The sequence below is a fragment of the Girardinichthys multiradiatus genome, chromosome 1, assembly GCF_021462225.1.
Source record: "Girardinichthys multiradiatus isolate DD_20200921_A chromosome 1, DD_fGirMul_XY1, whole genome shotgun sequence".
Classification (NCBI taxonomy): domain Eukaryota; kingdom Metazoa; phylum Chordata; class Actinopteri; order Cyprinodontiformes; family Goodeidae; genus Girardinichthys; species Girardinichthys multiradiatus.
In genome coordinates, this window is record NC_061794.1 from 6,743,414 (window position 1) to 6,764,702 (window position 21,289).

Consider the following 21,289-nt stretch of genomic DNA (forward strand, 5'->3'; position numbering starts at 1 on the left):
ACACTCAATGCGCATATATTTTCTTTTATTATTATTTTTATTGGTAGACATGTTTATTGCCTTTGTGTAGAATAGTGTTCGTTAGTTAGGTGAAGGTTTTTGGACCAGAATGGTGGTATACCAGGGCTATATGGCTTCAATAAATCTTCACATATATTTAAGAGAAGCGTTTGTGTTTATTTCGTGCAAGAGTAATTTATCTGTAGGTAATAAGGTTGAGGTTCCCCCACCTTTGGTGAAGTGGTTGAATAAACAGTGACATTTAGTGGTTTTACTTAATAATTATCAATTATTAATGATAAATAACTAATTGTAATCATTAAGAGCTTGGAGCCCATAGTCACAACACCAGAGGACATCTTTGATTTCTTTTTGTAAGCAATGGTTTTTGGTTAAGAAATTATTTTCCTGAATTATGATTTTTAATTATAATTTTTGATAAATTTTAATTAATCAATAATCATAATCCTTACAAGTAAAATAGTTCAGGTACTAGGCTGGTCTGCCTGCAGTCCAGACCTGGAGGGCAAGCGCAAAATACGACAACTGAGATCTCAGACTGTTGAGTAACTGAAGTTGTACATCAAGCAGGAATGGGAAAGAATCCCACCTACAAAGCTTCAACAATTAGTGTCCTCAGTTCCCAAACACTTATTGAATGTTGTTAAAAGGAATGTTGATGTAACACGGCTTTTTTCCAGCTTTTCCTGTTCCATTTTTTTGGAAAGTGTTGCAAGTGTCAAATTCAAAATAAGTGAATATTTGCAAAAAATATCTAAAATGTATCAGTGAATATTAAATATCTTGTCTTTATAGCGTATTCGGATGCGTATAGGTTGAACAGTATTAGCAAATCATTGTAATCTGTTTTTATTTACATTTTACACAATGTCCAATATTAATTGGAACAGGGGTTGTAGATGATGATGGTTGTGGACATGAAGGAAATCCTGCAGTGGTCAGTATTTGAATAGTAGAGTGAAAATGAATGGTACACAGTCCTTATAGTGCTGCCTGCTTTGTCAAAATGACAGTGGGTTTGTTGAAGCAGATGTATGTGTCATGATTTGAGGGTGTTTGGGTTTTGTTTGGGTTCAAGTTATTGTCGTTTTCAGTTTAGGTTTTGGATCTTGTTTCTGTTTATTATTTTCCTGGCTGTGCTTTAGTTTTTTGTGTTCTAGTTCATGTTCTGTATATTATGTTTTATCTGATTAGTTTGTCTCGTCTCATCGTCTTCCGCTTTATCCAGGACTGGGTCGTGGGGGCAGCAGACTCAGCAGAGACGCCCAGACGTCCCTCTCTCCAGACACCTCCTCCAGCTCCTCCGGGGGGAGCCAAAGGCGTTCCCAAGCCAGCCAAGAGACATAGTCTCTCTAGCGTGTCCTGGGCCGTCCCCTGGGCCTCCTCCTGGTGGGACGTGCCTGGAACACCTCCCGAGGAAGGCATCCAGGAAGCATCTGATATAGATGCCTGAGCCACCTCAACTGGCTCCTCTCGATGTGGAGGAGCAGCGGCTCTACTCCGAGCCCCTCCCAGAAACCACACTGCTCCCCCTGAACCCGAGGTTCGACTATCGGGCGGACTCTCCTCTCCAATAGCCTGGCGTAGGCCTTGCCAGGGAGGCTGAGGAGTGTGATCCCCTGTAGTTGGAACACACCCTCCGGTCACCCTTCTTATGAAGGGGGACCACCACCCCAGTCTACCAGTCCAGAGGCACTGTCCCCGACCGCCACGCAATGTTGAAGAGGTGTGTCAACCATGACAGCCCTACAACATCCAGAGACTTGAGGTACTCAGGGCGGATCTCATCCACCCCCGAAGCCCTGCCAGCGAGGAGCTTTTTAACCACCTCGGTGACTTCAGCCTCTGTTTCCACCAGGGAATGTGTGATGGCAGGATTGAGGAGATCCTCGAAGTACTCCTTCCACTGCCCAATAATGTCCCCAGTCAAGGTACGCAGCCTCCCACACCCACTGTAAACAGTGTTGGCAAAGCACTGGAATCGCTTCGAGGCCAACCGGTAGTCCTTCTCCATGGCCTCACCGAACTCCTCACAGGCCCTGGCTTTTGCCTCTGTCACAGCCCGGCACACATGGCCTGACGGTACCCGTCAGCTGCCTCAGGAGTCCCTCAAGCCAACCACAGCCGATAGGACTCTTTCTTCAACTTGACTGCGTCCCTTACTGCCGGTGTCCACCACCGGGTTCGGGGATTGCCACCGTGACAGGCACGGCAGACCTTATGGCCGCAGCATCAACAATAGATGCAGAGAACATGGTCCACTCGGACTCTGTGTCTCCAACATCCACCGGAATCTACTCAAAGCTCTCCTGGAGGTGGGAGTTGAATACATCCCTGGCTGAGGGCTCTGCCAGACATTCCCAGCAGTCCCTCACTATGCGCTTGGCACTATCCAGCACCCCCGACCGGGTACTCCACACTACCGCCCTGCCCGTAGGCTGAAACGACAGACAGAGACCTGTCCCCAACCTGAAGGCGCAGGGATGCGACCCTCTCATCCACTGGGGTAAACACCAACACGAGACACGAGCCGAGCTGAGGGGCAAGAAAACCCACCCCAGCCCGCCGCCTCTCCCCGTGGGCCACTCCAGAGTAGAAGAGAGTCCAGCCCCTCTCGAAGAGATGGGTTCCAGAGCTCACGCTGTGCATGGAGGTGAGCCCAATTACAGGTCCTTCTCAAAATATTAGCATATTGTGATAAAGTTCATTATTTTCCATAATGTCATGATGAAAATTTAACATTCATATATTTTAGATTCATTGCACACTAACTGAAATATTTCAGGTCTTTTATTGTCTTAATACGGATGATTTTGGCATACAGCTCATGAAAACCCAAAATTCCTATCTCACAAAATTAGCATATTTCATCCGACCAATAAAAGAAAAGTGTTTTTAATACAAAAAACGTCAACCTTCAAATAATCATGTACAGTTATGCACTCAATACTTGGTCGGGAATCCTTTGGCAGAAATGACTGCTTCAATGCGGCGTGGCATGGATGCAATCAGCCTGTGGCACTGCTGAGGTCTTATGGAGGCCCCGGATGCTTCGATAGCGGCCTTTAGCTCATCCAGAGTGTTGGGTCTTGAGTCTCTCAACGTTCTCTTCACAATATCCCACAGATTCTCTATGGGGTTCAGGTCAGGAGTGTTGGCAGGCCAATTGAGCACAGTGATACCATGGTCAGTAAACCATTTACCAGTGGTTTTGGAACTGTGAGCAGGTGCCAGGTCGTGCTGAAAAATGAAATCTCCATCTCCATAAAGCTTTTCAGCAGATGGAAGCATGAAGTGCTCCAAAATCTCCTGATAGCTAGCTGCATTGACCCTGCCCTTGATAAAACACAGTGGACCAACACCAGCAGATGACACGGCACCCCAGACCATCACTGACTGTGGGTACTTGACACTGGACTTCTGGCATTTTGGCATTTCCTTCTCCCCAGTCTTCCTCCAGACTCTGGCACCTTGATTTCAGAATGACATGCAGAATTTGCTTTCATCCGAAAAAAGTACTTTGGACCACTGAGCAACAGTCCAGTGCTGCTTCTCTGTAGCCCAGGTCAGGCGCTTCTGCCGCTGTTTCTGGTTCAAAAGTGGCTTGACCTGGGGAATGCGGCACCTGTAGCCCATTTCCTGCACACGCCTGTGCACGGTGGCTCTGGATGTTTCTACTCCAGACTCAGTTCACTGCTTCCGCAGGTCCCCCAAGGTCTGGAATCGGCCCTTCTCCACTATCTTCCTCAGGGTCCGGTCACCTCTTCTCGTTGTGCAGCGTTTTCTGCCACACTTTTTCCTTCCCACAGACTTCCCACTGAGGTGCCTTGATACAGCACTCTGGGAACAGCCTATTCGTTCAGAAATTTCTTTCTGTGTCTTACCCTCTTGCTTGAGGGTGTCAATAGTGGCCTTCTGGACAGCAGTCAGGTCGGCAGTCTTACCCATGATTGGGGTTTTGAGTGATGAACCAGGCTGGGAGTTTTAAAGGCCTCAGGAATCTTTTGCAGTGGTTAGAGTTAACTTGTTGATTCAGATGATTAGGTTCATAGCTCGTTTAGAGACCCTTTTAATGATATGCTAATTTTGTGAGATAGGAATTTTGGGTTTTCATGAGCTGTATTCCAAAATCATCCGTATTAAGACAATAAAAGACCTGAAATATTTCAGTTAGTGTGCAATGAATCTAAAATATATGAATGTTAAATTTTCATCATGACATTATGGACAATAATGAACTTTATCACAATATGCTAATATTTTGAGAAGGACCTGTATTTCTAGTCAGTATCTCTCCACCTCCCGCACAAGCTTAGGCTCCTTCCCCGCCAGTGAGGTGACATTCCACATCCCTAGAGCCAGCCTAAGCATCAGGGGATCGGGCCGCCAAGATCTCCACCTTCGTCTGCCACCCAATCCTCTTGCACCTGCCCCTGCAGGTGGTGGGCCCACTGGGGAAAGGCCTCCTGTCTCTCCTTTGGGCTTGGCCAGGCCGGGTCCCACGAGGAGCAACCCAGGCACCAGGCGCTCTCCGACGGGTCCCAACCCAAGGTCTGGCTCCAGGGTGGGACCCTGGCTCTGCCAAAGCGGGCAACATCACGTGCCTCATTTGGGTAGTCCTCATAAGGGTGATTAGTTTGTATCCTTGAATTTCTGTTTTGCTCCAGTCATGTTTTGTTCTCTCTGTCTCATTTGGCCCACCTGCACTATGTTAATCAGTTTTGTTTTTCACCTGTATCTTGCCATTTGTATACACCCTCATCCTGTTCATTCCTCACAGAAACATTCTGGATCATGTCACCCTGTTTTCAGCCGGTTCTTGCTGTTCATACCGAGCCTTTTCATACCTGTTTTTGCTGCCACCTTCTGAAGTGAGTTTTATTAATTAAATCTGTTTACTCACCACTGATGCTTCCTGCTCGTCTGCATTCTGGGGTCCTCCGCTACACCCAACCTGACAGTATGATGGCCTCTTCAACTCCAACTCAGTGGCAATAAGCAAACTGCAGGGGTTCCAAATATGTGCTTGTTTGCTTATTCAGGTGGGCGACCAGGAGTCTCTCCAGGACCTTCATGTTGTGGGATGTTAGGGCAACAGTTCTATGATCGTTGACAACTGATGGGTGAGTTTTGTTCTGTACAGGAAGAGGACAGGAGGTCTTCCACAGAACTGGCACTTTCTCCTGAGCAAGGCTAAGGTCGAAGAGGTACTGCAGAATCCCACAGACCTGCTTCAGACAGGCCTTCAGGACTCAGGGACTGACACCACCTGGACCTGCAGCCTTGGTTCGGTGCAAGTGCAATCATGCTGGTAGCCCCACCATGAAAAAGCATTGTGACCCTTCAGAACATTTCACAATTATTTATATATATATTATACATGTAATTATATAAATACATGTAAGACAAGAAATGAATTATTTGTTGGCTAACTGGCTGGACTGAGCTCTTTACCACTCTGCATACTTTAGTAGGAGTAGAAGCAGGTGATGCATCACTTCTGCAGTAAACATTATTTGGAACTGAAAATGCTTTTAATGAAATCATCAAACACACTATTTAATATTTAAAACAACTTGGCTTGAAATGATTGCTGAAAATCTGTGAGAACAAATTCTGATCATGGCGGACTGTCAGACTTTCCTGAAATCTATGCAGTGTTCTCACATACACCTGATGCAGCCGTGCAGAATACAAGTAAACACATTTGAAAGAGAAATTTGATTAAAAGAAAGAAAAAAACGTAAAGGGACGTCCTTGGAAAACACTGATCAGTTGTTGTATGCCCTCTGTGATGTCACTAGATGTCACGCCTGCCTGCTGATACATGACCATCACACCTGAACCTCATCACCCTAATCTGCAGCAGCTGCTACGGTGCCTTGTGAAAGTATTCGGCCCCCTTGAACTGGTCAAACTCTTGCCACATTTCAGGCTTCAAACATAAAGATATAAAATTCTATTTTTTTGTGAAGAATCAACAACAAGTGGAACACAATTGTGAAGTGGAATGATATTTATTGGATGTGTCAAACTTGTTTAACAAATAGAAAACTGAAAAGTGGGGCGTGCAATATTATTCGGCCCCTTTACTTTCAGTGCAGCAAACTCACTCCAGAAGTTCGGTGAGGATCTCTGAATGATCCAATGTTGTCTCAAATGACTGATGATGATAAATAGAATCCACCTTTGTGTAATCAAGTCTCCGTATAAATGCACCTGCTCTGTGATAGTCTCAGGGTTCTGTTCAAAGCGCAGAGAGCATCATGAAGACCAAGGAACACACCAGGAAGGTCCGAGATACTGTTGTGGAGAAGTTTGAAGCCGGATTTGGATACAAAAAGATTTCCCAAGCTTTAACCATCCCAAGGAGCACTGTGCAAGCAATCATAATGAAAGGAAGGAGTATCAGACCACTGCAAATCTACCAAGACCCGACCGTCCCTCTAAACTTTCATCTCGAACAAGGAGAAGACTGATCAGAGATGCAGCCAAGAGGCCCATGATCACTCTGGATGAACTGCAGAGATCTACAGCTGAGGTGGGAGAGTCTGTCCATAGGACAACAATCAGTCGTACACTGCACAAATCTGGCCTTTATGGAAGAATGGCAAGAAGAAAGCCATTTCTCAAAGATATCCATAAAAAGTCTTGTTTAAAGTTTGCCACAAGCCACCTGGGAGACACAACAAACATGTGGAAGAAGGTGCTCTGGTCAGATGAAACCAAAATCGAACTGTTTGGTCACAATGCAAAACGATATGTTTGGCGTAAAAGCAACACAGCTCATCACCCTGAACACACCATCCCCACTGTCAAACATGGTGGTGGCACCATCATGGCTTGGGTCTGCTTTTCATCAGCAGGGACAGGGAAGATGGTCACAATTGATGGGAAGATGGATGGGGCCAAATACAGGAACATTCTGGAAGAAAACCTGTTGGAGTCTGCAAGAGACCTCAGACTGGGATGGAGATTTATCTTCCAACAAGACAATGATCCAAAACATAAAGCCAAATCTACAATGGAATGGTTCACAAATAACGTATGCAGGTATTGGAATGGCCAAGTCAAAGTCCAGACCTGAATCCAATCGAGAATCTGTGGAAAGAGCTGAAGACAAACGCTCTCCATCCAACCTCACTGAGCTCGAGCTGTTTTGCAAGGAAGAATGGGCAAGAATTTCAGTCTCTCGATGTGCAAAACTGATAGAGACATACCCCAAGCGACTTGCAGTTGTAATTGCAGCAAAGGGTGGCGCTAGAAAGTATTAATGCAAGGGGACTGAATAATATTGCACGTCCCACTTTTCAGTTTTTTATTTGTTAAAAAAGTTTGACACATCCAATAAATGTCATTCCACTTCACGATTGTGTCCCACTTGTTGTTGATTCTTCAGAAAAAATTTGGATTTTATATCTCTATGTTTGAAGCCTGAAATGTGGCAAGAGTTTGACCAGTTCAAGGGGGCCGAGTACTTTCGCAAGGCACTGTATATAAGGATGAATCCTTCTCCTGCACGGCATCAGATTGTCATGTAACACTATGTGGTAACACCTTCAGGCCATTCATTTAACTTCAAGTCAAGTTTGACTAGATAGCTAACCTGTCTGCTTTCTCCCTCGTCCAGTTATCCTGCCTGCCCGACCTGCACCCGGACCTGACTATCGCCTGTCTGACCAAGAGAGACTTATCAATAAAGTCCAATTGTCTGTACTTACTGCTTGGTCTCAGTGCCCATCCGTGCTTGAAGCATGACACTAGAGGCATATGTATATGGAATGCTGTTTTAGGGTTGCTAGAGTTTAAACATCAATTTACAACTAAATTGTAAAACTAATTAAAAACTCTGAATGACATATTCTGTAACTGACAAACTGTAGGTGCAACTCAATAACTTTGAACATCATTAGATTTTATTTCAGATATCAAATCAATTATTGAAACCCATGTACTCTATAGATTCATTCCAACATAGTGATATATTTCACCTGTCTTTATTTCTGTTAATTAAGCTAGGCCCGCTGTAGGCCTACTGAAATGTGTCTCCATATACTGTATAGTATATGCACTCAATACCTTGTTGGGTTCCAAGAATTACTGCACCAGTGCAGTGTGGCATGGAGGTGATCAGCCTGTGGTTCTGCTGAGGTTTTCTGGAAGCACAAGTTGCTTTAATAGCGGCCTTCATCTCGTCTGCATTGTTGGCTCTACTGTCTCTCATCTTCCTCCTAACTACTCCATAGATTCATTGTTGGGTTCAGGTCGAGCCACCTTGCTGCCCAATCTAGCACAGTGGTACCATGGTGATTAAAACAGGTATTGGTACTTTTCTAAACTTTCCTAAAAGATGACTATGCTGCCATTCACTTGATAAAAGACAATAGAGCAACAGCAGCAGATGACACGGATCCCCAAATCCGCTCTGACTGCAATACTTCACACCGGACCGCAGATAACTCTGAATCTGTGCATCACCATTCTTCCTCCAGACTCTGGGACTTTGATTAACCAAATAAAATGCAAACTTTACTTTCATTTGAAAGAGGACTTTGGAGTTGCACTGACTCCAGCAACACAACTCCTGAAGCTCCCCTATACTCCTGAATAAGATTTACTTCATAATCCTCTCAGAGCTGCAGTTATCCCTGTTGTTTTCTTTCTTCCACTCAATTTTCAGCTAATGTGTTTGGATCAAGCTCTCTGTGAACAGCCAGTATTAAAAGTCCTTTTATCATTGGTCTGATGTAACATTCTGAATCTGAGATAGATGTTCATAAGCTGTAAGCTACAAATATCAAAGCTGATGGAAATAAACACTTGGAATATATCACTTTATGTTCAATGAATCTATATAATTAATGCATTTTACTGTTTGAATTTCACTGGTGAAATAAACTGACTTTTCAGTAACTTTCTAATCTATCTACAATCTATCTATACAACATACAATCTAATCAATCATTCTAATCTATTTGACGTATCCATATATTTAAAGTGTGTTTGTTGAATTTCACAAAAAAGTCCTTTTAAGCAATGCTTTTCAAAACCAAAACGACATTCTAATAAAACCTATTTTAAACCTATTTAATTTCAGATAAATGGAAAAACGCCAAAGGCCCGAATAAACATTTGCAATGGTCAGAAATACTGGAGAACATAGGAGAATAAAAGAAAGTTACTGCTTGCATGTTATAAAAATGGGGGGTATACGTCATTCCTACAGTACTGGAGGCTATAAATTGCATTTCATTTCGTTCTTTGTCTTACTTTGCGAAACTGTAGGAGAAATCAAGCTTCTTGAGTCCTTCAGATTCAACAGACTGAGTGGTGTTTCCCTTTAAAAGCAACCCGACTTCATGTGACGCAGATGCTTCCGTCCAAATCCCTGTGTGCCCCTCCGCTCCTCACGCTGTATCCCTCCATCCATCCTTCCATCCAGCGCACCTCCTGCATCACCTCGCAGATCAGCCCCGCCCTCCTACTCCGCCTCTCCTCCTCGGGCGTGTGAGCCAAGATCAGCGCTCCATCAGGCGGAGCCCTTGGCGACAAACCGCAGGGAAACCATGAAGACCGATGACACGGAAGCGTGAAAAGGAATAAGACTGCGGAGAATAAATAAGGACCACAGGTAAGGTCTGGTTAGAGAAGTTATTAGTGCCACTGGTGACTGCGACAGATGTGTCGTTTTGCGGAGGAAGCGTCTGTGGAGTGGAAACCGTGTTGTGCGTCAACGATAAAGTGGAAAAAGCATAAATAAAGCATCCATAGGGTGATTGTGCAGGGAATGTGTATATCGCCGTGGTTAATTCAGCTAAGTATAGGGCCTGTACGGTGTGCTTCCGGCTCTGTTTATGTTGCTGCAGCTGATGCATGCTGCGCAGTGCGCTCCTGCTCCGGCATATTATGTTCCGCTCATGCTGTTTCAGCTCAACTCTTCGCAACCTTTATGTGGACACTTACTGCATCAAAAGAGTCATTCCAATGATGGGCACTTCTAATTGTCTGTGGGACTAGGGTCTAGGACAGTGTACCGAGAACTCTGAGTAAGAGTCGTCCATGTTTGCTCGCAATAGAGTCGTGACAGGTTTCCTTGCGCTGCAGTTTGACCTTGCTGCATTTGTGTTTTTCTGTGATTCTGTCCCACCTGATAAATGACTGAGGCTTCTACTTTAAACACGTTAAGGTAAAAATAGGGATCTTTGTTGGTGAATGGAATAACTATTTTTCTATGTGCAAATTAACGAATCCTTCTTGTAAATGAGCATACATATATATCAATAATCTTTATGCATAATTAAAATAATGCAATTTAGCAATTTAAAGTCACTTATAAATACCCCACTGTTAGAACATTTGGGGATTGCTTGAGTGAATAATTTAAGGAATGGATCGGAATGTTGCTAAAAGCTGTTTTTTGTAATTATTTCATATTCTTATTTTCGTCTGCAACCAGTTTCAAATCTCTGGGCTATATATATATATATATATATATATATATATATATATATATATTATTTTTTTTTATCCAATGCAACGTTCTGTAGTGCAACTATAAAAAGACACCAAAACAAACCAAAATGAAGCAAAATCTCCAGTCCTATACTGGCCACTTTTTTTTTTTTTTGTCTAGATTGAACCAAACTGAAAACGTACCAAGCAGTCGTATAAATCTGACAGGATATTTGTCTTTTTGGCAGGATCAGCGTCCCTTTTTTTAGATTGGTTGGAACACTTAGTTGTGTTCAAAGTTTTAACCTTTTGGTTGTTGATTTAATGGTGTCACTGGAAGCAAAACATTCCTAAGGCTTTTAATGCATCAACCATCTTGCTTGGCAGTTGTACAGTGTTCTTAGCCTCAATTTTACTCCTCCAAACAGGTAAATATTTGTCTCCTCTGAACATTTGAACTGTTCTCCAAACAGCATTTGACTTGTCCATGTCGGCAACTTCAAGGTGGTGACTTTGGAGGAAGGGCATCTTTTATGGCACCCATGGCAGGGTGAAACTGGATTCTCTGTGGACAGGGACACTGGTGTTCTAGCAGCTTTTCATTTTAAGGTTTGGTCCTTGGAGGTACCTGAATTGTTCCTGACCTTTCCAACCGGTTTTCTTTCATCTTAGGGTTGACTGGGTCAGATGGTTGAAACAGGACAACGATCTCACCACACTTTAAAACTGTTTCTGTAATAAATAAAAAAGGCCAACATTAAGCTTCTGGAAAGCCCTGACCTCAACCCTACTGAAAAATAGCTGACTAAGCTAAGTATAGTTGGTTCCAAGAAAGCAACCACAGGAATAGATTATAATTAATTGGTATATTTTTCATATTTGTTCATGTAGAGCTGTTTGGATTTTGATCCACAGGTAGTGATTAGGACAGTAAAAGAGCACAGGTATTTATTGTGCTCTGATTAAGATGATGATTCAAGGTTGCAATTCTTCTCAGCCTCAAATATGGCGCTGAGTCTAACCGTAATTATGTGGCGAAATTAAAAATACAGGGGTTGGACAATGAAACTGAAACACCTGGTTTTAGACCACAATAATTTATTAGTATGGTTTAGGGGCTCCTTTTGCGGCCAATACAGCGTCAATTCATCTTGGGAATGACATATACAAGTCCTGCACAGTGGTCAGAGGGATTTTAAGCCATTCTTCTTGCAGGATAGTGGCCAGGTCACTATATGATACTGGTGGAGGAAAACGTTTCCTGACTCGCTCCTCCAAAACACCCCAAAGTGGCTCAATAATATTTGGATCTGGTGACTATGCAGGCCATGGGAGATGTTCAACTTCACTTTCATGTTCATCAAACCAATCTTTCACCAGTCTTGCTGTGTGTACTGGTGCATTGTCATCCTGATACATGGCACCGCCTTCAGGATACAATGTTTGAACCATTGGATGCACATGATCCTCAAGAATGGTTCGGTAGTCCTTGGCAGTGACGCGCCCATCTAGCACAAGTATTGGGCCAAGGGAATGCCATGATATGGCAGCCCAAACCATCACTGATCCACCCCCATGCTTCACTCTGGGCATGCAACAGTCTGGGTGGTACGCTTCTTTGGGGCTTCTCCACACTGTAATGTGGGGAAAACAGTAAAGGTGGGCTCATCAGAGAACAATACATGTTTCACATTGTCCACAGCCCAAGATTTGCGCTCCTTGCACCATTGAAACCGACGTTTGGCATTGGCATAAGTGACCAAAGGTTTGGCTATAGCAGCCCGGCCGTGTATAGTGACCCTATGGAGCTCCCGACGGACAGTTCTGGAGGAAACAGGAGAGTTGAGGTGCACATTTAATTCTGCTGTGATTTGGGCAGCCGTGGTTTTATGTTTTTTGGATACAATCCGGGTTAGCACCCGAACATCCCTTTCAAACAGCTTCCTCTTGCGTCCACAGTTAATCCTGTTGGATGTGGTTCGTCCTTCTTGGTGGTATGCTGACATTACCCTGGATACCGTGGCTCTTGATACATCACAAAGACTTGCTGTCTTGTTCACACATGCGCCAGCAAGATGTGCACCAACAATTTGTCCTCTTTTGAACTCTGGTATGTCACCCATAATATTGTGAGCATTTCAATATTTTGAGCAAAACTGTGCTCTTACCCTGCTAATTGAACCTTCACACTCTGCTCTTACTGGTGCAATGTGCAATCAATGAAGACTGGCTACCAGGCTGGTCCAATTTAGCCATGAAACCTCCCACACTAAAATGACAGGTGTTTCACATTCATTGTCCAACCCCTGTAGTATACAGTAGTTCTTTCCTGAATGTCTTTACCTTTTTAAATAACATTAAAAGCAAGGTAAGTTAGCTAGTTAAATATCAGTGTTAAGTGCCCTTTGCCGAGTCTACAGGAGGCTGTTTATTTCACCGACAGGCTTCCCGGCATTTGTAGCATGATAATAAGTTCTTTATGAAATGTAAACCAGTGAAGGATGGTATCCCTCCTCTTATAGCCCTTTCATGCACACGCATTCTTTCTGGAGCTGAAATAGCTGGTTCCTTTAAGGGTTTTCTGTCTTACCAGACACACAACTGACTAACAGCTAGCATACTAATTTCAAGCATTGTTTCTCTTTCTGACTTTTCTCAACCATATGCCATGTGAACCCTGATCCATTCATAAGTCCAATTACAGTTTGTACAGGGACAAAATACAAGAGTGAGGAGATGAAAGCCAACAGGACTTCCTCTGGTCTTGGACCTTTGCTGCAGGACACTTGTCAATTGCAGCCTATCTGTCTCATCAGCTGCAGACTCCCCTTCTCATCCTGTTTTCGAGCATTATCCGTCAGCTGTAGCCCTCCTTCTGCTCACGTTCCACACACAAGTGGTGAGCTGACCGTCTCCATGGTGACTTAGCAGTCATTGTCACAGCATGGTGTTTGGTAAGATACACACATGGAAGGAAAATCTAATCCTTCCATATTCTTTAACTAAATAAACACAAATTACAGATAAGAAGCAAAATGTGTAACACTATAAATTGTATTCACAGGAATTTCAATTCTTTAATCCTTGGAAATATTCTCTTTTCTTTCCTTTCTACGGTGCCAAGCTTTTATTCATCATCTCTGTTAGACTGTTGGTTGTGATGCTAATTACACCATTTAACTGGAGGATTGTACTTACTGTGGAATATGTTGCAGGATTTCCATCTGAATGGTTTTAGCCTGCAGAAGCAGCACTATATAATGCTGCGACCCACTGTTTTTAGCAGTTCTTTATTGTTTATGTAACATTTAATCGTCGTAGACGTACTACTATTCAGTGTTTATGACACGAGATGTTTGTGAGCAATGAAGACTACGAGTGTCCATGTCTTTTACAACTTTCTGACAAGCGGGAAACTGGAATGCTGTCATCTCTGGGATTACGTCACTCCGACTTCCCAGTTCTGAGTTCCGAGGTAAATGAAATGAAGCATAAGCCACATTCAGTTGGAGCTGTTTCCACTGTTTGTTAATTGGTGTTTGCGTTACTAATCACTGACGAACTGTGTGAGGTGGTGAAAAGGACAAACTAGCTTAGGAGCAGCAGGTATTTGTAACAGCAGAGAACAGCTGCAAGCTATAGTTTAGAATAGGGGTGTCCAAACTTTTTGTCACATGGGCCAAAATCTTTAAGTCAGAAGTGCTGGAGGGCCAATGAAGCATTTTTTTTTTTTTTTTTATGAAATCACAAAAACATAGAAAGTCCAAATGTACTCCTCCCTCTTCTCTTTCATATCTTCTGTGCTGATTCTAAACACACAGCCCTGGGTTTTTTATTAATAAGAAATAAATTGATAGCAATTAATGACAAGTGTTCACTGTTTTATTTTTCTGAATACATTTAATATGTAACATTATATAAACTAAACTCATTAAAAAAGGATACAGTTTTACTCAAGACTACATACATACCACTTTATGTATAAATTTATTAAGAACTGTAATATTAGTAGTGATAACAGGACAAAAGGTGAGAGTCCAAGAAAGGTCGAGGATGAGGCTCCATGTTCTATTTTAAACACCTTATTCTCTACAGAAAGTATTTAATAACAAAAAAGACTGAACTAATGGCTCAGTGGAGAACAGATTAAGTGAATGAAGGGCTGGAAATAAAACAGAACAGTGTAAAGAAAGAAGGATCATATTTTAAATAAATGTTTGGAAAGCCCACAGCATAATTAAAATAAATGTGTTTTTAGGATCTTACCATTCAACTAAAATTTTAGAAAACCAACTTCAGTTTCCTTTTTTGAAACGTAAGAATGCATGACCATTGAGCCTTAGGAGTGGAACACTTTGATGAGAAGAACATTTAAAAAGGTCATTTAGTAGCACATTTATTTGACCCACTGTATGAATAGTTCGTCTGAGTTTAGGAACAACTTTTGTCAGACTGAGCAGAAATCCAGATTACATTTTTTTTTCTAAATCATCCTTTATCCTTCACTTCAACAACTAACAAAAAAATTAACACAAATGAAATTATTGTAAACATTTTTGTGAGATTCACAATTATTTACACTCAATTAAACCCAAGCCAAGGCAGAGAACTGGTACAACATGTCCTATATTATCTTATTTTTAAATTACTGATAAAATGGGTTGCTGTCTTGTGTAATTAAACTATTTTGGCCTGGGCTAAATCCCCCAATTTTCCAAAACCCTAAAAGTGCCCCTGCAGGTGACCAGGGTCCCAGTGGTCACTAAGACAGAGTTAATTTGTAACTTCTGTTAATTTGTGGAGAAAGAAGAACAATACTGAAGGTTGACGATTTCTAATGCATTTCACCAATGAAGCCTATGTGGTAGAGTGGGCTGATAAACATAACAGCCGGCTTGAATTTTGCCAGGAGAAACAAAACTCTCTAGTTGCACAGTCCCTTTGCATTTAAATTTTAGATAAAGACACTGATAAATTGGACCTAAGCTAATAAAACTCTAAAGCTTTAATCCTGGTTCCCTTTTGATCTTATCTATAAGTAGTTGCTAGTTTTGTTTATGTTATGTTTTGGTTTAATTAATTAATCATTAAAATGGATTGCTGTGATAACTATTGGGCTAATTATTGATTATATTATATATTATAACATAAATATACTTTTGTAGTAAACAAACGTTACCCTAACCTTTTAAATTGTACAATCTGACCTCCATGATAAAAATAAAGCTTAGGATATTGTTTTATCACGTTGGAACATGACAAAATGTGGAAAAGTTCAAGGGGGTGTGAATACATTTACAAGGCGGTATAATTTATCTGTTTACTGTAAGAAAGTTCTGCTGATTTTACCATATAGTGGCTCACAATGAGAAAGCCGACAGCTTAAATCAGACATGCTCATGACAGTTACGGACCCATGCTACATCTGCGCAGCCTTAGTTGTGCAATGACGTTGTGGATCAGAGCCTTTTGTAATGGATCACAGTCCATGCTTAGGATGGAGAAGAGGACACTTTTGCCCTGTTGCTGGTAACACCAACACACAAACTTGTCAATGTGTTTTAGAAACTCTGCTAACAGAACAGGTAGCACTAGAAATGCAAAGGCTCCTCCCTGTCTGCTTCCTGTATAAATCCAGGGAGCACTAGAAGGTGTCCTTCTAATTCTAATGTGATTTTCTGTGTGTAATAATGCTCTTCGCTCCTCCTGCCTCTGAGTGAAACAGTAGCATGCTTTTGTGGAAGCAGCACTCAGCCATGATTTCAGTCAATGTAGCTTGGCTCACTAATGACAAACCCATTGTGTATTAACTATTTCAGGCTCCTGACCTGAATAAACCTTACATAGAGCACCAGATAGGCCTAATGAGAGCTAAATCTTGCATGTTGAGAGAAAACTCAAAAACTTTTGTCAAGCAAATAATATATTAGGCTAAGACCACTTGTTAATACATAATATTCTTCCCAGATTTTGATCAGACCTGCATCAGACCTATTATGTTAACTGGGCTTTAGCCTGCTGAGGTGCTTAGCAAAACTTTAGCTGAGCTACACAGCATGCACTGCAGCAGCAGGGTTATTCTGCAGGATTGACCTGATCCCTGTTTGCTCTTAAGGCCAAAAGTCCCAATTTAGGTTCCACACTGAGTACTACTTGTCAGAAGAGGGTTCCAAGCACTTTTTCATACATTCAGTTGTTACTATCGGAGCACCTGCAGGTCTATGGAGAACTCATTGGGGAGAGTCCACTTGTACTGTCTGCTTGTGTGGTTTACTTTGTGTTTTCCATTAGAAGTGAAAGCACCTATTGCATTTTATGCCTTCCATTACATTTACTGAAGTGTAGACATGTTCCATCATAAAGTTTTAAAGCACAGATAGTGTCTTTATTATTTGCTTTCAAGCAGTTAGACTTTTGAAGTGGTTTTGATCAACAGTTCTCCAGTTTTCAGGTGACTGTAGAAAAGTAGTTTGGATAGTTAGCATATGGAATTTGTACACCTTTTTTTAATAAACAAAGTTGGGTTCAAAGTAATACCAGACCAAGAACACTAAGCTACTCAATTACATTTTTAGTGATATTAAAACTAAGGTAAGAGTGACAAAGTCCCAAGAATCATGACAACAGTGGTGCGGGCTGTTTTCCAGGAGGTAGGGCCAGCTTCTTAGTTCCAGTGAAATGAGCTCTTAATGTTTCAGCATGCCAGGATATCTGACAACTTCATGGTATTGTGGGAATAGTTTGGGGATAATCCTTTGCTGTTCTAACATAACTGCTCACCAGAGCACAAAGTCCATAAAGAGATGGATGAGTAAGTTTGATTTTGAAGAAGTTAACTGGGCACAGTCCTGACCTCAACCTAAGAGGTTTGATATAAATTGGAGTAGAGAGTGGGAGCCAGGATGCTCATCTAACATATGTTTCTGACATCATGACTGCAAAAATAGCCTATAAACGGACTTCTAAGCCTTTTGTTATTCATCTTTTTCTACAGCATGGACTTTCTTTAAACACTGATTTAACCTAATTATTTCCTTACTATTTGTAGCGGTACATCAAAAGTGGACCACACATCTGGGAAGGTGAGACTTGAAAATATCAAATTTTAAATCCTGAACCCATTTTTTATATTTTAAACTGTCCTTAAATGATCTGCCAGCAAACATAATAGCTGCTATAATTTCCCAAAATATCTAAAAAGTAGCATCGTGCCAGCTGTTTAAAATGTTTTAATTTTGAACTGCTTTTTCAGATTTCTTTAGCGGTATTGCCGGCATCTATTTAACAAAGCCGAACGTCTTCCTTGCTGAAAACAGTCAACTTGCAACAGGATAGTTCACTGAATGAGAAACTCATCCTATCATTCTCACTCAGCATATGACATAAACACAAATACACTCATAGCAAGCACACAGTAAACCTTTATCTTGGATTTAACTGAAGACCCCCTGGCTGTTTTGTAACCCCTGTCTTACCCCAACCCTTCATCAATCTGTCTGGCCTATATGCTGCAATTCTTGTGTCATAACCATTGCAGTCTTCTCAGACAACTGAGCTGAGCTGTTGTTTTTCTGCATCCACGCTTTTCTCACACATTATGTTTTGCTGCCCTCTGTAAATCAGGTGTCAGTATTTTATGCACTGATGCTGCTAATCATGCAGGGTTTAATGAAGGTCACAAAAGGCTTAGAAAGCAAACACACATTGCAGTGTTTCCTCTGCTGCAGAGACAGATGCACAATTGTGCCAGTATGCTTAGCTTATCACACCTTTCTTCATTCTGCATACTGTCTTCTCTTCCTCTCTACATGTGCCATCTCTTCCTGCAGTCTTATTGGCTCTCCTCTCTCCACTACCCTGGTCCCACTCAGTGTACTTTGTTCTTTCACTGGTCATGCAGTTCTTGTACCTGCTCAGTATTTTCGCCTCATCAGCACAGAAGCTGCTTGTGTGTCCGTCTCTCTGAGGATGGGGACGCTGTTACATAATCAGCCTAACTCAGTAAATCTTGCATGAGGATGTGCCCCTCTCCTGTCCTGTTTGATGTATTGTGTCAGTAGCTGGAGCAGAAGAGTAGGTGTCTTTAGAGGCCTCATTTGTAAAAGTGTGAGAAAAGCGTTGCTTTGACTTTAAACTAGAGGGACAAAAAAGCTGTTCATCCAGTGAAAAAAAAGTCAAAACTACTTAAGATATGCATACATCAATCCATCCATCATTTATCTCTGCTTATCCCTGCAGGATCATGGGAGAGCTGGTGTCTGTCTCCAGCAGTCATTGGGTGAGAGGCACTGTACACCTTAGACAGGTTGTCAGTCCATCACTGGACAATCCAGAGACACACAAGACCAACAACCATGCACGCACACGCTCACACATAACGACAATTTAGATTAACCAATTAGTATTACAGCCATATTTTCGAACTGTACCTTCTTGCTGCAAGGCAACCGTGCTACCAACTGCATCTCAGTGCAGCCCCACATTTAAGATATGGATAATGAATGAATTTCCATCGATATTCTTCAGACCAATTAGCCTTTGAGGCCTAAGATCAGAAAGCACACAGTGAAAAATTTAATCATCTTAATTATAACCCAGTTTGGCGAAAAGTAACTTAAGAGCATGATGCTGCCACCACCACCACATTTTACTTATGACATTGGGTTTTCGTGATACAGGTTCTTCTCAAAATATTAGCATATTGTGATAAAGTTCATTATTTTCTATAATGTAATGATGGAAATTTAACATTCATATATTTTAGATTCATTGCACACTAACTGAAATATTTCAGGTCTTTTATTGTCTTAATACGGATGATTTTGGCATACAGCTCATGAAAACCCAAAATTCCTATCTCACAAAATTAGCATATGTCATCCGACCAATAAAAGAAAAAATTTTTTAATACAAAAAACGTCAACCTTCAAATAATCATGTACAGTTATGCACTCAATACTTGGTCGGGAATCCTTTTGCATAAATGACTGCTTCAATGCGGCGTGGCATGGAGGCAATCAGCCTGTGGCACTGCTGAGGTCTTATGGAGGCCCAGGATGCTTTGATAGCAGCCTTTAGATCATCCAGAGTGTTGGGTCTTGAGTCTCTCAACGTTCTCTTCACAATATCCCACAGATTCTCTATGGGGTTCAGGTCAGGAGAGTTGGCAGGCCAATTGAGCACAGTGATACTATGGTCAGTAAACCATTTACCAGTGGTTTTGGCACTGTGAGCAGGTGCCAGGTCGTGCTGAAAAATGAAATCTTCATCTCCATAAAGCTTTTCAGCAGATGGAAGCATGAAGTGCTCCAAAATCTCCTGATAGCTAGCTGCATTGACCCTGCCCTTGATAAAACACAGTGGACCAACACCAGCAGCTGACACGGCACCCCAGACCATCACTGACTGTGGGTACTTGACACTGGACTTCTGGCATTTTGGCATTTCCTTCTCCCCAGTCTTCCTCCAGACTCTGGCACCTTGATTTCCGAATGACATGAAGAATTTGCTTTCATCTGAAAAAAGTACTTTGGACCACTGAGCAACAGTCCAGTGCTGCTTCTCTGTAGCCCAGGTCAGGCGCTTCTGCCGCTGTTTCTGGTTCAAAAGTGGCTTGACCTGGGGAATGCGGCACCTGTAGCCCATTTCCTGCACACGCCTGTGCACGGTGGCTCTGGATGTTTCTACTCCAGACTCAGTCCACTGCTTCCGCGGGTCCCCCAAGGACTGGAATCGGCCCTTCTCCACAATCTTCCTCAGGGTCCGGTCACCTCTTCTTGTTTTCTGCTACACTTTTTCCTTCCCACAGACTTCCCACTGAGGTGCCTTGATACAGCACTCTGGGAACAGCCTATTCGTTCAGAAATTTCTTTCTGTGTCTTACCCTCTTGCTTGAGGGTGTCAATAGTGGCCTTCTGGACAGCAGTCAGGTCGGCAGTCTTACCCATGATTGGGGTTTTGAGTAATGAACCAGGCTGGGAGTTTTAAAGGCCTCAGGAATCTTTTGCAGGTGTTTAGAGTTAACTCGTTGATTCAGATGATTAGGTTCATAGCTCGTTTAGAGACCCTTTTAATGATATGCTAATTTTGTGAGATAGGAATTTTGGGTTTTCATGAGCTGTATGCCAAAATCATCCGTATTAAGACAATAAAAGACCTGAAATATTTCAGTTAGTGTGCAATGAATCTAAAATATATGAATGTTAAATTTTCATCATGACATTATGGAAAATAATGAACTTTATCACAATATGCTAATATTTTGAGAAGGACCTGTAATGTTTTTGTGCCAAATCAACCTTTTTGAATGAAGGCCCAATGTCTAGGTCTGGTTTCATCAGACTATAAGACAAAGGTTTTGGATGTTTTCTTTGGAAGAAAAAGCTTCTGCCTCATAACCTGCGCCAGACACATGGGGAGAACAGCAGATTGTTGTAAAATATGAACTTAATACGTTAATTTAGGTTTGGGAGAAGGGCCACGCCTCAAGCACACCTCTACCCAGTCTTATACCCATTTCACCCATCCTTCACAGTGTGTCACATTCTTTCAACAGACAGACTGTGTTTCTCTGAGTCTTAACTAGTCTCCACTCCTACTAACCATGGATGGCAATCTTGCAATTCAGCTCGATACCTCTGATTCAGATGACGAACTGCTCAATAATCCATTCAGCACCAACCAAGGTTTTAATAGTTTTGCAATTTTCATTAGTTTTTATTTTTATTTAGTTTTGACTTCACATTTTCAGTTCTATTTTAGTTTTAATTAGTTTTTAGCATTTGTTTGCTAGTTTAGGTTAATTGCTTTACGTTAG

At 42.0% G+C, this 21,289-nt stretch overlaps 1 protein-coding gene across 3 annotated transcripts in view; it reads left to right on the plus strand.

Annotated features, from left to right (window-relative positions):
* Positions 1 to 9,427: 9,427 nt before the first annotated feature.
* snphb (syntaphilin b) overlaps positions 9,428 to 21,289 on the plus strand; it is a 39,551-nt gene continuing 27,689 nt past the window's right edge. For all 3 annotated transcript variants that reach the window (XM_047363933.1, XM_047363943.1, XM_047363950.1), the window contains exon 1: positions 9,428 to 9,652. The gene's annotated coding sequence lies outside the window, so the exon portion shown is untranslated. The remainder of the gene's footprint in view (positions 9,653 to 21,289) is intronic.